This window comes from Macaca mulatta, chromosome 13, assembly GCF_049350105.2.
Source record: "Macaca mulatta isolate MMU2019108-1 chromosome 13, T2T-MMU8v2.0, whole genome shotgun sequence".
NCBI classification, from domain to species: domain Eukaryota; kingdom Metazoa; phylum Chordata; class Mammalia; order Primates; family Cercopithecidae; genus Macaca; species Macaca mulatta.
The window spans coordinates 54,685,672-54,705,168 of record NC_133418.1 but is presented as its reverse complement, the minus strand read 5'-3'; the positions used below and the strand labels follow the sequence as shown (position 1 = coordinate 54,705,168).

The window sequence follows — 19,497 nt, the reverse complement described above, 5'->3', positions numbered from 1 at the left end:
TGAGCCGAGATCGTGCCACTGCACTTCAGCCTGGGTAACAGAGCGAGACTCCGTCTCAAAAAAATAAAAAATAAATAAAAAATAAATGAGAACATTCTATCCATACTGTTCCTCATTCGCTTTTTTCACTGATACAGAAACCTACTTCCATCCTTTTTTTTTTTTTTTTTTTTTTTTGAGACGGTGTCTCGCTCTGTCACCCAGGCTGGAGTGCAGTGGCCGGATCTCAGCTCACTGCAAGCTCCGCCTCCCAGGTTCACGCCATTCTCCTGCCTCAGCCTCCTGAGTAGCTGGGACTACAGGCGCCCGCCACCTCACCCGGCTAGTTTTTTGTATTTTTTAGTAGAGACGGGGTTTCACCGTGTTAGCCAGGATGGTCTCGATCTCCTGACCTCATGATCCACCCGTCTCGGCCTCCCAAAGTGCTGGGATTACAGGTACTTCCATCTTTTAACAGCCACATAGTACTTCATACTACCCCTACTTGTGGATATTTACCACTGCAATAAACATCCTTGTCTAGAGAACTCTGTGCTCAAGGGTAAGCACTTCTTTGTATTCTCTGCCCGTTTTCTACCAGGGTTTGTCTTTTTCTTATTGATTTGTAGAAACTCTTTATAGATATTAGCCTATTGTCTATTACATATATTGCAAAATTTTTCTGCCAACCTATTGGCTGTCTTCTAACTTCGTTTATAATGACTTTTGCCAGACAGAAGTTTTTCATTTTTATGTAGCAAAACCCATTACAAACCAAAAGTACACAGACGGCCAGGCGTGGTGGCTCATACCTGTAATCCTAGCACTTTGGGAGCCTGAGGTCAGGAGTTCAAGACCAGCCTGGTCAACATAGTGAAACCCCATCTCTACTAAAAATACAAAAATTAGCTGGGTGTGGTGGTGAACACCTGTAGTCCCAGCTACTTGGGAGGCTAAGACAGGAGAATTGCTCGAACCTGGGAGACGGAGGTTGCAGTGAGCTGAGATTTGTGCCAGTGCACTCCAGCCTGGGTGACAGAGTGAGACTCCCTCTCAAAGAAAAAAAAAAAAAAAAAGTAGTACAGAGACAGGAACAGTGCACCCCAAGCTCTGATCCAAACAGCCTCTTCTGCTTAGGCTTCTGTGGTGAAATGGCTGGTTAGGCAATCATTTTCTGAGCTGTTCACATCTGGTTTTATAGCCAGAATGGTGGTGAAAATGGGTCAAGGTAAAAAGGGGCAAAAAGAATTGTGAAGATTTTAATGTATTTGAGTTATTTGGAAGTTGCTTTTTAAATGCTTGCGGTCATGAACTAACAATGTTGAAAGAATCCTGAACCACTGAAAATTCAAAAACATCTATATGAACAATTATCTGAGTATTTCCAGACTCTTCCAAACTATGTGGACTTTTTAGGGCATTTTCTGCTGTCACTGTGAAGCAGATGACTGAACATAGCTCAAGAAAAATAAATTTCAGACTCCAAAGGAACAGAAAGGCTCAAGAGTCCATTGACTCCTAGAGTTTTAAGAAAGAAACCTTTTTAAAAGCTTCCATTCAGCCTCTCACAGATGATTAGCACTGGCTCAGCTCAATCTAATCTTAAACAGTTAAAAAATCCTAGCGGCCAAATGGGATTTTGCCTGCAAGAGGGCCACAGGCTTTTCCCCCAAGAATTAATGGCGCCTGTTACCTGCAAAGGAAGATCCAGGACTTTGTGGAGCTTGTCCTACTTGGCCAGAACACCCTAGGCCCCATTAAGACTCTGCATTACTTAGATAGGCAGTACAGAAAGCAAGACTGAAAGGTGGTCCTAGCCACCTTCCCTCTAGCTGAAACTTGATACTCATTTAGGAACTTGCTTTCTGGGAAATGAAAGTCATGCCATGAAATCATTCTTCAGTACCTAGCAATACTAGGAGGAGAAGCCCTGGAGTTCGGGGCTCCAGTGAACTAACATTGTGCCAAGCCTGGGAGACACAGCAAGACCCTGTCCAAAAAAAAAAACAAAAAACAAAACAAAACAAAAAAAGACACCCCACAAGGAGAAACAGACATTCGCCTCAAAGATACTTTTTTCTTTTCTCTTTTTTTTTTTTTTGAGACGGAGTCTTGTTCCATCATTCAGGTTGGAGTGCTGTGGTGCAATCTCGGCTCACTGCAACCTCCACCTCCTGGGTTCAAGCAATTCGCCTGCCTCAGCTGGGATTACAGGCACGTGCCATCACACCCGGCTAATTTATGTATTTTTAGTAGAGACGCGGTTTCACCATGTTGGCCAGGCTGGTCTCAAACTCCTGACCTCAAGTGATCTGCCCACCTCAGCCTCCCAAAGTGCTGGGATGACAGGCATGGGCCACCACGCCCAGCCTCAGTGCTACTCTGAAGCCACTATTACTACAAAAAAATCCTTCCTTTCATGAGGCTCATGCCAAACAACTACACTCTTCCTCACTGCTATCATCTGCAGATGATATCAAGGACTATATCTTTGTTCCGGTTATCATCTATATCAACTATATCATCATTCCGGTTATCAAGGACTTTGGCCTCTGAGGCACAGAATGCCTTTCCACCTCAAGTCACACCCTTTGCCTGGTCATGGCTTTCTATATTTCTGCATCTCCTTGTTTTTACTTCTACAGCTTCTGTTCTTCAACTTCATTGGGATTTCCAGCCCCTTGACAACCCCACTCTCTATCATATGCCACCTATCACTCCTCTCTTGGGTTCATTTCTTTCTCTAGCCAGCTAGAGGCCACTTTCCTACCAATACCCTAGACCCCCCTATTCCATGTCTTCCATTTGCCCCACAAAACACAGCTACTATCTGAACACAAATGTCCTCCTTTGTTTTAACCCCAAGTTGCTTTGTGCTGCTAAAGCAACCATGAAGTCATGAGGGCTACTTCCTCTAAAATTCATCATCTCCTATGTTAGCTGGGTCTTCAGCCCAGCTCAGGTGTCCTCCTACAGCAGCTTTTAAAAACCATACCATTCTGCCCACTACCAGCAGATGACCTCAACTTCTGCCCAAAGAAAACAAAACTCAAAAGAAGAAAACTCCAACTTTCTGTCTCCCAGAATCTTACCAAATCCCTCTGCCCAATTACATCCTTTGCCCCATCAAACGAAATTTAAAAGTGCCTAGAAGAGCCTGGCATGATGGCACATGCCTGTAGTCCCAGTTACTTGGGAGGCTGAGGCAGGAGGATTATTTGAGCCCAGGACTCTGAAGACAGTCTGGGTAACACAGTAAGACCCTGTCTCTAAAAAATTTGAATAAATTTAAATATTTTTTTTAAATGCTCAGCCAGGTGCAGTGGCTCTCATCTATAATTCCAGCACTTTGGGAGGCCAAGATGGGAGGATTATCTGAGCTCAGAAGTTCAAGACCAGGCTGGGCACAGTGGCTCACACCTGTAATCCCAGCACTTTAGGAGGCCAAGGCAGGTGGATCACCTGAGGTCAGGAGTTCGAGACCAGCCTGGTCAACATGGTGAAATCCTGTCTCTACTAAAAAAAAATTGGCCAGGCATGGTGGCATGCATCTATAGTCCTAGCTACTCGGGAGGCTGAGGTGGGAGAACTGCTTAAACCCAGGAGGTGGAGGTTGCAGTGAGCCAAGATTTTGCCACTGCACTCCAGCCTGGGCAACAGTGAGACTCTCTCTCAAATAAAAAGAAAAGTTCAAGACCAGCTTGGGCTACATAGTAAGACTTCATCTCTACTGAAAATTTTTAAAATGGCCGGGTGTAGTGGCTCATGCCTGTAATCCTAGCACTTTGGGAGGCTGAGGCAGGCAGATTGCTTGAGCTCAGGAGTTCATGACTAGCCTGGTCAACATGGAAAAACCCTGTCTCTACAAAAAATACAAAAACTTGGTTGGGCATGGTGGTGCATGCCTGTAGCCCCAGCTACTCAGGAGACTGAAGCAGGAGGATCACTTGAGCTCAGAAGATGGAGGCTGCAGTGAGCTACAATCACACTACTGTACTCCAGCTTGAGCAACAGAGACCTTGTTTTCAAAAAAAAAAAAATGTTGAGCAGAGTGTTGGCAAAAGCTAGGAAAGCAATAAAGGGTGCTTTATTGCACCTGGCCAATAATTTTTAATACCATGAATGATAACAGATTTTCCTTTGTATTAATGCTACCTCTGACCATAGTATAAGCAAAACTGTTTATTTTTTAAAACAATCCAGTTTTCACAAAACTCACCTAGTTCTCTAGATCCAAAAGCTGGAAACAATCTCTCCTCCCTCTGAATTCCTACAGATTAGGTGGTGGTAATGTTCATCTCAGTGGTAGCCCTGTCCTTTGTTCAGCTCAAGTTTAATCTCTCTGCCAGTACTCAGAACGCAGTAACCCCTTCTCCCCAAGGGCCTTGCTCAACAATTTTTATTTCTATTTTCAATTGTTATTTATTTTAGAGACGAGGTCTCACTCTGTGGCCCAGGCTGGAGTACAGTTGCATGATCACAGCTCACTGCAGTCTTGACCTCCCAGGCTCAAGAGATCCTCCTACCTCAGTCTCCCAAGTAGCTGGAACTACAGGTGCATGCCACCATGCCTGGCTAATTTTTTAATTTTTTTTGTGGAGACAGGGTCTTATCATGTTGCCCAGGCTGTTCTCAAATTCCTGGGCTCAAGTGATCCTCCACTTCAGCTTCCCAAAGTGTTTATTTATTTTTCCTATCTTCAACTTCTCCCTCTTATCCAGCTCTTTCCCCACAGCAAAAGGACATGCTTGGGTCTCAAAATGTAAATCAATAGCCCTCTCCACAACCCATGTCTTCCTTTCACTAACTCTTCTCACTTTATAGACAAGCTTCTTAAAAGTGCAGCTTCCCTGACTGGGTCCACATCCTTGCTTCTCATTCACTAGCTACAGAGCTACCATCCAGTAAGAGTGAATTCCTCTTACTTGCCAAAGGTTCTGCTCTTTGGAAAATGGCTTCAGTGATTATCAAAGAAGCACAAGGAAAAGAAGTATGCTGTATTGCTATTAATTCAGAGTTTTAATAATATTAATAATTTTTTGTTTTTGAGACAGTCTCGCTCTGTCACCCAGGTTGGAGTGCACTGGCGTGATCTCAGTTCACTGCAACCTCCGCCTCCTGGATTCAAGTTATTCTCCTGCCTCAGCCTCCCAAGTAGCTGGGATTACACGCACACACCACCATGCCTGGCTAATTTTTGTATTTTTAGTAGAGATGGGGTTTCACCATGTTGGCCAGGCTGGTCTCGAACTCCTGACCTCAGATGATCCACCCGCCTCGGCCTCCCAAAGTGCTAGATTACAGGAGTGAGCCACCACACCCAGCCAATAATTTTTTTTTTTTTTTTTTTTTTTTTGAGACGGTGTCTCGCTCTGTCGCCCAGGCTGGAGTGCAGTGGCCGGATCTCAGCTCACTGCAAGCTCCGCCTCCCGGGTTTACGCCATTCTCCTCCTGCCTCAGCCTCCCGAGTAGCTGGGACTACAGGCGCCCGCCACCTCGCCCGGCTCGTTCATAATTTTTAATACTATGAATGATAATAGATTCTCCTTTGTATTAATGCTACCTCTGACCATAGTATAAGCAAAACTGTTTAAAGTGTTCTTTAAAACAATCCTGTTTTCACAAAACTCACCTACCTCTCTCAATTTAAAAGCTAGAAAAAATCTCTCCTCCCTCTGAATTCCCACAGATTAATCTGTATCTGTCACATCCTAACACTCTATCTACAATTAAAATTATTTTTATACTGAACAAAAGTTCCTCAAAAGCAGGCTCAATTCAAGTTATCACAGAACTCTCTGCAGTTAAAAAATATTTGAAAATGAATAAATGCACTTTATAAACACCTGTTACAGAAGGGCTAATTTTAATTATAAATCAGTCTAATCAACTCATTAAATCAGGCCACCTGAAAAACCTCCACTGTCATTTTGCTAACTTAATGTTAGTTTTCCTTATGTATTGAAGCTAATAAAGTTGCATTCACTCATTCATATCCTATAATTTAGGCTTTCACTCATTGAAACATGCCTTGAAAAGTCTCAAATACTGACACTCATGATACTGTGTCATTTTGGTTTCAGTCTGGAATAACTAGGATAAGTCAGTGAGGTCAGCATTACCCAGTCTGAAAGGGATGAGCAGGGCATTCCTAGGGGAAGAATGCATTTGCCTCCTCCCTCACCCAAAAAATACCCAGGGAAATGCTCCTCCAGGAAAGACTGAGACTTAACTCTCAGGCAGTGCCTGCTCCCGTCTGCTTCAATTCCTTTCATACAAGCTGAGTGGCAGCTCCTCATCATGGATGTGGCTTTGCCACTACACTAGCTGGACCTTCCTAGGGTTGCTCATTTCTGAAACAAGAAAATTTGCCTTGGGGACCTCAAGTGTTTTTTTTGTTTTGTTTTGTTTTTAATAGAGATGGGGTCTCACTATGTTGCTGGAGCTGGTCTCCAAGTTCTGGGCTCAAGTGATCCTCCTGCCTCAGCCTCTCAAAGTACTGGGATAATATAGGTGTGAGCCACTGCACCCAACCCCTCAAACTTTTTCATGCTGATATTCTGTGAATAATCATACATTATTTACCCATTTGAAAATCAGATTTCAGGCTGGGCGCGGCAGCTCAAGCCTATAATCCCAGCACTTTGGGAGGCCGAGGCAGACAGAACACCTGAGGTCAGGAGTTCAAGACCAGCCTGGCCAACATGGTGAAACCCCTGTCTCTACTAAAAATACAGAAAGTTAGCCAGGCGTGGTGGCACACGCCTGTAGTCCCAGCTACTCAGGAGGCTGAGGCAGGAGAATTGCTTGAACCCGGGAGGCGGAGGTTGCAATGAGCAGAGATGGCGGCACTGCACTTGAGCCTGGGCGACAGAGCGAGACTTTGTCTCAAAAAAAAAAAAAAAAAAAAATCAGATTTTATTTTGAAAAGCAGGTCCAATACTTAAAGAACCTGGTGGGAAATCCTTTTGTGATATGAACACCACTGCCCACAGACACCTCCAATATAACTGTTAGATCATCTATATGAGACCAACAATTCTCCCAAAGGCAGAATGTGGCAGTTGCTGTCAGGAGCTTCTTCCAAAGCACTGACATTCCTGCCCCCACAGACCCTCTGAAGAAGGTAATTTCTTTTAACCCTTACCCAGGCAGAATTATGGGCTTGGAGTTGGTGTGCTAAGGGTAAAAAGGTGGCCAGGAATACTCAACAGGAAACACAGGCAGGCCAGGTAACAGGCCCCAGTCCCCAGTCCCTCTGGAGCCAGAACCAGCACCTCCCAGTTTGCTTTACCCTTGTAGAGAGTGTAATTTCCAGCAGGGCTAAATATCACGAATGGCGTACAGCCAGAGGGCAGGGCCCTCTGTGTAATAAAAAACCAGAGATGGGTCAGAGAGGTTCCGGATTTAGAATTCAAGCAATGAGAAGGAAGGGAGGTGAAGAGCCTCCTACAGCAGACCTATAAAGTAGGGGCCCTCTTTGGGCAAGATCCAGGTTGCCAGTAGGAAATCTCCTACCTCCATGACCCTCCTCAATTGTTCCAGGGACTCTCAGCAGGCTGATCTTCTAGGAGGAGAGATCCAGTGACTGGGACTCAAGTGATACCAGCTTACCAGTTTTGAAAACACTCCTTCTGCCGGGCGCGGTGGCTCAAGCCTGTAATCCCAGCACTTTGGGAGGCTGAGACGGGTAGATCACGAGGTCAGGAGATCGAGACCATCCTGGCTAACACGGTGAAACCCCGTCTCTACTAAAAAATACAAAAAACTAGCCGGGCGAGGTGGCGGGCGCCTGTAGTCTCAGCTACTCGGGAGGCTGAGGCAGGAGAATGGCGTAAACCCGGGAGGCGGAGCTTGCAGTGAGCTGAGATCCGGCCACTGCACTCCAGCCTGGGCGACAGAGCGAGACTCCGTCTCAAAAAAAGAAAAAAAAAAAGAAAGAAAGAAAACACTCCTTCTTTGTGGAATTACCAGCTCATAGAGCATAAAAGTCCTATGGTGCCTCCATGTCCTCCCTCTCACTATAAAATCTAAGCAACATGATTTGTCCCTAAACCACCCAGCAAAACTACAGTGTGAGGTTGTGGGAAGACTGTTTCACACAGCTCAACATGCCTCAAGGAGAAAGATTCCACTAGTAATTCTCTCACTCACTCATTTACTGGATCATCATTTTCTGACTGCCCACAATGCACCAAGCACTGAGGTGCAAGATGCCTTGCAGGATTCTTAGCAGACACCAGTCTAGCAATTGCAGGAGAATTTCTGTTAACACTGACCCTGTTGATTCTGAACTCCTCATAGGAGATAATTACATTTTGTATTTATACTATTTGAATGAGTCAGTTAAATAATTTAATCCCATAAGTATGACTGCCTTGAAAAACTGAAGTGACTTAAGGGACTCCTGATTTTCTACTCATTAAAGCAGCTCCTCTCAGGATCTCTATCAGCTAGCGAATACACAAGTGGAGGTACCATGGAATTCCAAAAATAAACAAACCTAATGACTTCACAAATTTTTTTTCTCATTTAACTAACAAAAAAGCCCTTCTGTCACTGGTCTAAGTCAATATGCTTTTACTGTATTACTTTCAAAGAAATGAAGCCAGAATTCAATAAAGAAATGAGAAATGAACTTTGAGGATGAATATCTGAGTTTGAATCCTAATTCTGCATTCTCAGATATATTCAGCCTCAAAGTTCATTCCTCATTTCTCCACTCCCTGTCTCTTAGAGATGAATTTTCCAAGGAGGGACAGACAGAGCAAAAGCTGCCGCCTGGAGCTAGGAGCAGTGAAGAGGTGGGCAGAAGAAGAGACAACTGTTACTTGAACGTGGTGGGTGGGCTGAAACAAGACAAAACTATTTTACCTTGGTGGGCTTGGTAATGAAGAGCCATTGTAGGCTCTTGAACAGATAGTGGTGATAAAAGCAGTGATCAGCGCAGGTTTTATGGTGTAGCATGCAAAATGAATGAAGCAGAAAATGAGATTAGAGAAACCAGTTAGTAAGCTGTAATGGCAATACAAGTCTGAAATAATAAGGTAGCAACTAGGGTGGGCAGTGGGATTATAAAGAAATGGATCAATCTTAAGACACTTTATAGAGTAAGCGCTGATTTGACAGTCTCTCAGGTAGGAAGAGGAGAACAGAGTAACAAATCACTGATAACACCAAGGTGTTTGTCTACACCAAAATTGGAAGGTTACCTATCAGTGTACATACAAACAAAAAACAAAAAAAAGTAATAATCCAAAACACACAGGATTCTGTTACCTAAGTCACCATAATGTCACTTTGTAAAGTAATTTTTATTTTTTTCCGAGACAGGGACTCACTCTGTCACCCAAGCTGGAGTGCAATGGCACGATCATGGCTCACTGCAGCCTCAAACTCCTAGGCTCAAGGGATCCTCCCACCTCAGCCTCCCAAAGTGCTGGGATTACAGGCATGAGCCACTGCACCCAGCCTAAAGTAATTTTTAAATGCTGTTGTGGCTGTTGTTTATGATTACTGCCCACTCCTACCTCTCCCTACTCTCTACTCTTTAGGTTCTAATTGAGACCACACACTCCTCTCCAGTGTCTCTCAAGGAGACTTCCGGCAGGAAGGGAAGAACCAAAATACCACCTCCCCTCCAAGCCTGTCAAGGGTGCCAAATCTAGGGGAGTCTCCACTCCCACCTACTGCTTCTACTTTAGAAGTAATTTTTTTCTCTAAATGGAAATCTCCAGCCTATAGAACACTTCCTCTTGGATGTACCTCTAGCTCTTCAAATTCAACCCCAGGAAACAAATCCATCTTCCCCTTCTAGAGGAGTGGCTCCCCTTTCCAGTTAGCCCCATTTCCATCACGACAGGTAACCTTCCAATTTTGGTGTAGACAAACACCTTGGCATTATCAGTGACTTGTTACTCTGTTCTCCTCAAACTCCTGGGCTCAAGCAATCTGCCTGCCTCAACCTCCCAAAGTGCTGGGATTACAGGAATGATGAGCCACTGCACCTAGCCTATTTCCTTTTTTTTTTTTTTTTTTTTTTTTGAGACAGAGTCTTGCTCTGTCACCCAGGCTGGAGGGCAGTGGCGTGATCTCAGCTCACTGCAACCTCCGTCTCCTGAGTTCAGGCCATTCTTGTGCCTCAGTCTCCTGAGCTACTGCTGGGACTACAGGTGTGCACCACCACTCCTGGCTACTTTTGTAGAAACTTCCCAAAGTGTTGGGATTACAGGCAGAAGCCACTGCACCTGGCTGAAATAGCATTTTCTATATGCTTTGTTAGTCACATTTGATTTCATTCTTCTATGACTGTGGTCTATTTTTTTGTAGTATTTGCTTTTTTTCCTATTAATGTGTAAAAGCTCTGTGTACATTAGAGATATGCTGAAAATTGGTTTTTAACCAGTTTGTCGTCGACTTTTAATTTTGCTTATGCTGTTCCTTTTTTTAGCTATTTCATCACCTATTTTCCATTATAGTTTCTGCCTTTAGTGCCATACTTTTAAAAAAATTATCTTCTAGTACATTTATTACTTTAGTTTTTATGTAAAAACTTGTAATCCATCTAGAATTAATTTTGCTACATGGTGACAGAAATTTTTTTTCTTGTCAGCCAGTTGTCCTGTATCATTTGTCCTAACACTATCCTTCCCTGTTGAAACCTAGGTCTGTTTCTGGACTTTCTAATCTATTCTGAGCTCTCCTCCTTGACAAGAATCCTTCTTCCCAGTTGGACTAGTTTTTCATTTATCCACAACAGGTTTTACGAAGGTTGCTGCTTTTATTGTTGCCTTTACCTAGAATATCCTCCTATTTTTCCTCCATAGATCCTTCAATGTAAAACCATTATGAGGATAAGCAGTAAGTGCTATTCAAAACAAGAAATACCTTCAAAAGAGGGAAGATAATGGAAAAGTAAACATCAGAGGGTCTACAGATTATTCTTTGTGTAGCTAAAGAAATATTCATGAAGGCTGGACAGAGTAGCTCATGCTTTTATTCCCAACACTTTGGGAGGCCAAGGAAGTTGAATTGCTTGAGGCCACAGGCCAGTTCGAGACCAGCCTGGGCAACATACCAAGACCCTGTCACTAAAAAACAAAAAAAAAAAATAGCCAGGTCTGGTGGTGAGCACCTGTAAGTGCTAGTTACTCAGGGGGCTAAGGTGGGAGGATTGCCTGAGGCCAGGAGTTTGAGGTTACAATGAGCTATGATCACATCATAGCACTTCACTCCAGCCTTGGCAACAGAACAAAACCATGTCTCGAAAAAAAAAAAAAAAAAAAGAGGCGTATGAAGCTCTTTACTCCCCTTGGTGGGCTCTGGACACACAGAAGTGAACCCAGAAGTGATTTTAGGATGAAGAGTTTGAGAGAGTTAAATTGCTTGCAAAATAGAATGAGAGAAGTATTTGGAGTTCTAGTGGTAATATGCTAAGGAGAGTTTGCAGAGGAGAGAAAGATTAGATTATAAAAGACCAAGGCTGGCAGGGCGAGGTGGCTCACACCTGTAATCCCAGCACTTTGGGAAGCCGAGGTGGGCAGATCACCCAAGGCTGGGAGTTCGAGACAAGCCTGACCAACAGGGAGAAACCCTGTCTCAATCAAAAATACAAAAATTAGCCAGGCATGATAGTGCATGTCTGTAATCCCAGCTATTTGGGAGGCTGAGGTAGGAGAATCACTTGAACCTGGGAGGCAAAAGTTGCGGTGAGCCAAGATCGTGCCATTGCACTCCAGCCCAGGCAACAAGAGCAAAACTCCGTCTCAGAAAAAAAAAACCAAAAAAACAAAAAACACAAGGCCAACATATGTGGGTGATATGAGTAATGACAAATCCCTACTGGAGGGGTGGGCAAGAGTACTCTGAGGAACAGGAATAACCAGTATTAGAATTCAAGTTGCTTACTTTGTTGCTGTGTTCAATGTTCAATTCTCTCCATTATCCCAAACCTTTGATAAAAGTCTGCAACACATATAAAGGCTTTAGCTGTGAGTTCTACATCTGTATCAATGTGGATGGAAACAAGGACAGTGTACTTGATCTAGTAAACCATCCATAATCTGAATAAATTCAGTGGAAGCAAGAGCTCAAAATCAGAGCACCTGGGAATTTAAAGAAATCTGAAGAAGGAATCAGGACAATTCCTGCTGTAAGTTGAAGAATGACATTTTAAGCCAAAACTTTAAGGAAAAGGATGACTCCAGCTAGCTGATGGGTTACACTAGGATGCTGAATCCTTAGACTCTTAAACCAAATTACATGAGGTTCCACAGTGATTTACAGAAACAGCCAGCAGGGGAGGTGCCAATTACTTTGCTTGCACAAGAAACAAACTGAGGATCATACGCCCCACCTCTTCTCCATTCTGCATGCTCCTAAAGAGGTCTTCTGGCCCCTACTGCACCTAAGGGTGGCCTTAGTCAACTCTCAAGTTTTCTCTCAAGGTTCTAGCCCTCAGATGCTTCCTCTCCAGGACTTCCATTTTACTTAAGAGTCTGAATCTCAGCTTAACCTTTAATTGTTCTTGAATAAGAAAAGAAAGAACCACATCCTAGACATCTTACAACCGGAGCCTATTAAATTCCCAGGGGGGGAATAGAAGACAGTGATGCTAAAGCATGTTAATAAATGACCCTAGTTGGTGATGCTTCTAAATCAAGGAAATGAGGAGGAGGAGGAGGAGGTTTGGAATGGGGAAAAAGAATGGTTTGATGAAGAATATAATTTGGCTTGAGACATGCTGAGTTTAAGATGCTTAAGAGCTATCCAGGTTACAATGCCAATAGTGTTTGGCTATTATGAGTAAGAAACTCAGGAGAGAGAGAAATCTAGGTGGGGGATGATAGTATTAAAGTACTTGATGTATTAGTGGTAGCTGAACCAATAAATATAGATGGCATCATCTAGAGACAGTACATAGAGGGAGTAGAGACAGCTGGGCATAGTGGCACCCACCTATGTAATCTCAGCTACTCAGGGAGGCTGAGACAGGAGGATTGCTTGAGCACAGGAGTTTGAGGCTGCAGTGAACTGTGATCACACCACCGCATTCTAGCCTGGGTGACAGAGCAAGACTTTGTCTCTTTATTCATTTTTAAAATTTTTATTTATTTTGAGATGGAGTCTTGCTCTGTTGCCCAGGCCGGAGTGCAGTGGCATGATCTCAGCTCACTGCAACCTAAGACCTTCCCTAACAGCCTTCCTAAAGCTGCTAACAAGTTTTCCAGTTATAGGCCAATAAATACTTAGCAAATGCCAGCTGGGCACGGTGGCTCACGCCCATAATCCCAGGACTTTGGGAGGCCGAGGTGGGTGGATCATGAGGTCAAAAGTTCAAGACCAGCCTGGCCAAGATGGTGAAACCTCGTCTCTACTAAAAGTACAAAAATTAGCAGGGCACATTGGCAGGCACCTGTAATCCCAGCTACTTGGGAGGCTGAAGCAGAAGAATCACTTGAACCCGGGAGGTGGAGGTTTCAGTGAGCCGAGATTGCGCCACTGCATTCCAGCCTGAGTGACAGAGACTCCGACTCAAAAACAAAATAAAATAACGTGGCAAATACCTATAGACCAAAGAAACTACAAGCTCTATTTAAGATCTTTGAATGCCCATTTCAAGCCCTCTTCCCACTTTCCAATAAGCAAGTTGACTCCCTGGTCTTCAATTAAAACCATGGTCTTTCAGAAGAAGTGGCAAAAATGGACAAATGCCACAGGCTAACGCCCTAAGGGTGGGGCTTGTATATGCAGAATACTGCTTACTGGATGTTCAAAGAACATACCAAGGACATGGTCCATCTGTATCTAATGTCACGGTCAAAGCTGAGCCTTTCCATCTAGTTTGTCTTATGATTAGCTAAGCCAACTATCTGAGTTGAGATCAGCCAACTAATAGATCTCACTCACGACAATAAAGACACATATATGAGGGTGTCAAGAGGACCCAGTAATTTCTTCATCAGAAGTCTTAGAGATTTCTTTCAGGTGATCTTTCCCTAGCTGTGTTGGTTGGGAATGGCATGCAGGGGAAGTAACTGGCTTGCTCTTTGGTTACTAGCTATGTCAGCTTCAATTCCTGGTACTTGGTCACCCACCCAGTCAGATTTAAATGGCAACCCACCTGTACCACCACCCTGCCCACAGAGCATGAGCTTATCTCGAATTCAAGGATTGAAAAAAATATTATAGTCTAGACTGCCCATAAGATATAGAAGAGAAATTTAATAGGGAAGGTAGAAAATTGATGTCATACCCATTCCATAAAAATGAGCTACTTCCCATTTGGCACTGATCCCCATGTGTAACGTCAAAATCCTGAACTAGTAGTAAGACTTGAGACTGATGCTGAGATGAATATAGTCCCAGAGTAGAAGGAAGTGTGCTCAGAAGTGCTCTAGAGAAATTCTGAAGGAGGTCCAACCTAGGGAAGAGAGCCTCAGAGAAGCCCTCCTATCTTGTATCCAGAAGCCAGTGATGGCCATGGCCATGATGGCACCATAGCATTTACCACTTCCTGTTTCCACTGGGATGGAGAAGAGGATTCAAAGTGGACGAAAGAATGCAGAATTCTTCCTTCCTCCTCATTTCAGAGTTCCATTGTGGATTAGAACTATCTATCCTTTTGCAGACACACAGGAAATAGTGATTATTAACTTCATCTGGAATTTCAGATGAAGGTAATAGTAACATTATCTTCATCTGGAATTACTCCATTTGATGTCCATTCCTTTGGAATAAATATTCACTCTTTCCAAAACTGTACTCCACCAAACACATATTCTGTAAGATTTTAATAAATATTCCTTCAGAAAAAAAAAAAAAAAAAGGATCTCTAGTTAAATACGTTTGAAAAATGTTACATATTCTACTTCCCTTTTGGAGTTTTACAATGCATATTAAAATAAAGCTCTTTTTGAGGTGGAGGCAGCTGGACAGCTAACATGAAATCCAGGGCAAGAGCTCAACGAAGCTGAGAGCCTTGTTCTAGAAGGCAGCGGGACAGACTAGCATGACATCTAATTAGCCCAAAGAGTAGATGGCAAAGTTCAAGGTGGTCAACACAGGGAGATCTGTGCATGGACAGAACTCTACCTACTAAAGCCTAGATGCAAGAAAAGGCTCTAGTATCAGATAAGTGACCTGGCTAGGGGAAGGCTGGACAGTCCCTGGTGAGGGACTGACAGCAGGGCTTTAGTCCTGGACAGGGTTAGGAAGTCCAGGCAGAGAAACAAGACAACGCTTGTATTTCTAGGTAAAAGTCAAAATAAAGGTGAGATGGCGGGAAAGCAGAAACTGATAGGCAGAGAGCTGTCATTCAGGGCACAGAACACATGCCCAGGAGTTCCTTCCTACTGGAGACACTGGTTCTAATATCCTAGTGATCAGCAGATCCTGCTTTCCACTAGACCTCATGTATGAGGCTGCAGGGGTTGAGAGGAGAGAAAATGGTGTGGGAGGTTCAGAAATCTCAAGTAGTGCTGATTCCATTAAAGTAGGAGGTACAGACCTTGCCAAACTTGGGGGATAGGGAGGAGAGGCCGTTCCTAGGCTGCCCACTAGGGAAATGTGTCCAAAAAAATTAGCTACAACCCAAGAGTCCTCAGTAAAGCCAAAAGTCTGGATCAAAAATAAAGTGCTCTAGACTTAGGATAGGAATATGGACAGTGAAATTGAACCTCAGGGTGGAGGCATCTATAAACCCAATTGTAAGGAGCTCAGAAAGGCACTGAGATTTGAGTTGCCTCTGCAAAATATGCCCTTAGGGGAGAAAATGCTGTGAGAATTCTAATCATAAAGGCAGTTAGAGAGCACTGGTGAATGAAAGATGATGCCGAGTCAACTAGGAAGGGTCTCTCTTTGGCAGAACTCGGGCCAATAAAGTCGTATGCCTTCTTTGGGAGGCCAAGGTGGGTGTATCACCTGAGGCCAGGAGTTCGAGACCAGCCTGGCCAACAAGGTGAAACCCTATCTCTACTAAAAATACAAAAATTACCTGAGTGTGGTGGTGCGTGCCTGTAATCCCAGCTACTTGGGACGCTAAGGCAGGAGAATCACTTGAACCCAGGAGGTGGAAGTTGCAGTGAGCCAAGATTGCTCTACCGCACTCCAGCCTGGGTGGCAGAGTGAGACTCTGTCTCAAAAAAAAAAAAAAAAAAGTTGTATGTCTTAATCATAGGGACTATCTTCACAGCTTCTGGATCAGCTATTTTGGCTCCACAAAATTAGTGCACAAGGAGGAACTGTACCTTTGCATGGACACCTCAAGTGCTTTGTCATTGCTTCTGGCATGGCTTATTTTGCTTTCCGGTAAAGCTCTTAGCATAGCTCATTGGGAAATTGAGACCAGAAGTTGTCCGTGACCACCAGCCACGAAGGAAATGCCCTACCCTTGTTGCCACTGGTGGCCTCTTTTGCGCCACCATTTTGCATCATTTCTCGGAAGCTGTGCCTCCCCCCTTCTAAGATCTGTGACAGTCTTGTCTGAGGACATCACAGTAAACCACAGACCCAAAGGTCCAGCACTCCTGGTTACATTCTAGCTGTCAGCAGCTCTCCACACAACACTGTGCCTCCATCCGAACGCGCTGGTGGGAAATCTGTCTACTCAGCATACCCTCTTTGGGGGTCATGGGCCTCCATAACCATCACCCTCAGCTGCTTGTTTTTTCTCAGACAAAACTGCGAAGGAAACCAAGTATTTCTTTAGGGACCCAGCATCTCTCTTCAAGGCCTTTATCTCAAACTCATTGGCGTCTCCTTCCTGTCCCTACAACTAGGAGCTCAGTGCCTTCTCCTCTCTATCCCTTCCTCAGTCTAGTTCTCAGAAATCAATCTTATAAACTCATTCACACTTCCACTTAACATGACCAAGATGTTTCACAATCAAAACCCTTCCTGGAGTCTCTTCATTTTTAACAGGGTCTCAAAGATTTAAATCAAGAAAAAGAAATTTCAATTGTGGGATTCCAAGCAATAGCAAACAGCCAGGACAAGTTTTTGAGGGGCAGGACACATTCTTGGTGCCTGAAATTATACCACTTGACAGACCAGCTCTTTGTATTCCATCACCTGACACCTTCAAGCCATCTCTTCTGCTAGCCCAGGGACCAGCATCCCTGAATGTGTGCCAGCACCCACTGCTATCTGTCTCCCTTGGAAAAGAAAAAAAGAGACACACATAATTTTTTGTTTGTTTGTTTTTTGAGACGGAGTTTCACTCTTGTTGCCCAGGCTAGAGTGCAATGACACGATCTCCCTCCCGGGTTCAGGCGATTCTCCTGCCACAGCCTCCCAAGTGGCTGGGATTACAGACATGAGCCACCATGCCCAGCTAATTTTGTATTTTTAGTAGAGACAGGGTTTCTCCATGTCAGTCAGGCTCGTCTCAAAGTACCGACATCAGGTAATCCGCCCGCCTCGGCCTCCCAAAGTGCTGGGATTACAGGTGTGAGCCACTGCGCCTGGCCGAGACACCTCTTATTTACTCAGTAATCATTCAATGTTAACAGTCACAAAACAGGTGCCACCAGCTCCAGTACATGCAATAACACACCACACCCTCACCTCTAGCCCCATCACAGCTGACTTTGTGAGCCACATCAACAGATTTTATGTAGATGATAAGACAGAGCCACTTTAGTAGCAAACCAATTACCAGTGGTGTTTTGACACGTGTGGCCTACACTGTGATGAAGAACAAAGACTTCTTGAAATCCTCACCTACAGCCAATTGGTATCTTTCCCACATATGTTGTTGCAGCATCTCTATATATAGAATCTAGTACTCTATAAACAGAATGTTCTAGCTAAACACGTACCAACAAGCAAATCGGGAGGTAGGTAAAGACAGCATCTCATCACCCTTCTTTCTCCCACCCTTTCCTAAATCTCACCAGGGACAGAAAAGCTCTGTGAAAACAGCATGGGTTTTGGCGTTGTACAGACTTGAGGAGAAATAAATCCTAGCTCAGCCCTTTTATTAGCTGTGTGACCTTGGACAAGTTATATAACTTCTTTTTCAGCTTGCTCACGTGCAAAAAATGGGAATACTTTATTGGTTTGTACTACAATTAAATTATATATGAAAGCATCTAATACATGCCTGGCTCTCAACGGACACAAGTTTCTGTTATCCATCTAAACTATCATGTACCTGGTATCCTCAAGCTATCAAAGCCAATGTGTGTGCCCCACACAAATCTTTTCTTTACTAAACCCTATTGAAGCTGCCATCCCCTACAAGAGCTGATCTAATCACACTGTTAAAAGGAATGCAATTCTGATGAAATGAATTCAAGTAAAACATAAACAACATTGTTGGGTTTCTATACTAACTCTGGGTTGGGGGGTATTTCTGCATTTAAAAAAGAAGCCTGGTTGGGAGGCCGAGGCAGGTAGATCAATTGAGGTCAGGAGTTCGAGACAAGCCTGGCCAACATGGTGAAACCCCATCTCTACTAAAAAACAAAAATTAGCCAGGCATGATGGCACACACCTATAATTTCAGCTACTTGGGAGGCTGAGGTGAGAGAATCACTTAAACCCAGAGGCAGAGGTTGCAGTGAGCCAAGATCACACCACTGCACTCCAAGCTGGGCAACAGAGCGAGACTCTAAAAAAGAAGCCTGGAAATTCAAATGAGAGGCAGGATGTGCAATGGTGAGGTTCTCCTAAAGGACAAGAGACCAGTATTCACCTTTTCCACTGCAAGCACAGCCTCTTTTCACTCTCTCTGCGGAAGATGAGAAACCAATCCGAGCTACAGAACATCAGCTGATTGCTGAATGTCACACCTCAAATCAACAGCAGGTCCAGAATAGAACTTGGAGCCTTGGCTACCCCTCCTGCTCTAGTCAGCACATGTCACTTCCTTACCCAGGAAGTTATGGTGTTGTTTTTTTGTTTTCCCTAGGAGGTTTCCAACACTATTTTAAACTCTTTGGACTCAAAGCAACAGGATTTGACTATGGTCACAGCCTTGAAACTGTGTGTGGGAGGCCTGGACCTTACTTCTAGCATCACACCTTTTTTAAATGGTCTCAACAAGGCCCAGATTAATACAGGTGGTACAATGAACCTATGTCTTGACTTGTCTCTTAGTGATCCAGGAAGGAGGATCACAGAGAAATTTCTAGGTTTTCCACATACAGGATCACAGAAGCAGATTATTCGGGCTAAAATCAGCCTAAGTATAATCATGTGACACATGTGCTATGCTGACTATAAATCACAATTCAGCATGGGAATTCTCATTATTAGGAACTCTTCGGCAGTATGTATGTTCTCCTTTGACTTTCCTGGCAAGACCCTAGTGAGCCAAGGGCACTAGCTCAGGCTAGGGTCTGAGAAGCCAAACACCCTTGGGGGAGGGAGGGTGGTGGAAAAGGCTGGCTGGCAGCTTCAGCAGGTGGTATAAAGGGGAACTGAAGGTGAAGTCTAGGGTGAGGGAAGGACTGGTCCAGGCAGGATTACTCAACAGCATGTGCTCAGGGAACTGGCAAAACAAGAACAACAACA

The 19,497-nt window shown here is 44.0% G+C and overlaps 1 protein-coding gene across 18 annotated transcripts in view; it reads right to left on the bottom strand.

Moving 5' to 3' along the window:
• LOC106993001 (uncharacterized) overlaps positions 1 to 19,497 on the bottom strand; it is a 138,349-nt gene that overhangs the window by 76,849 nt on the left and 42,003 nt on the right. The window contains exon 8 of one of the 18 annotated variants that reach the window (XR_013402731.1): positions 10,331 to 19,474. The exons of the other annotated variants lie outside the window; for them this stretch is intronic. The gene's annotated coding sequence lies outside the window, so the exon portion shown is untranslated. Of the gene's footprint in view, positions 1 to 10,330; positions 19,475 to 19,497 lie in introns of those variants that run through there. 18 annotated transcript variants of the gene reach the window in all.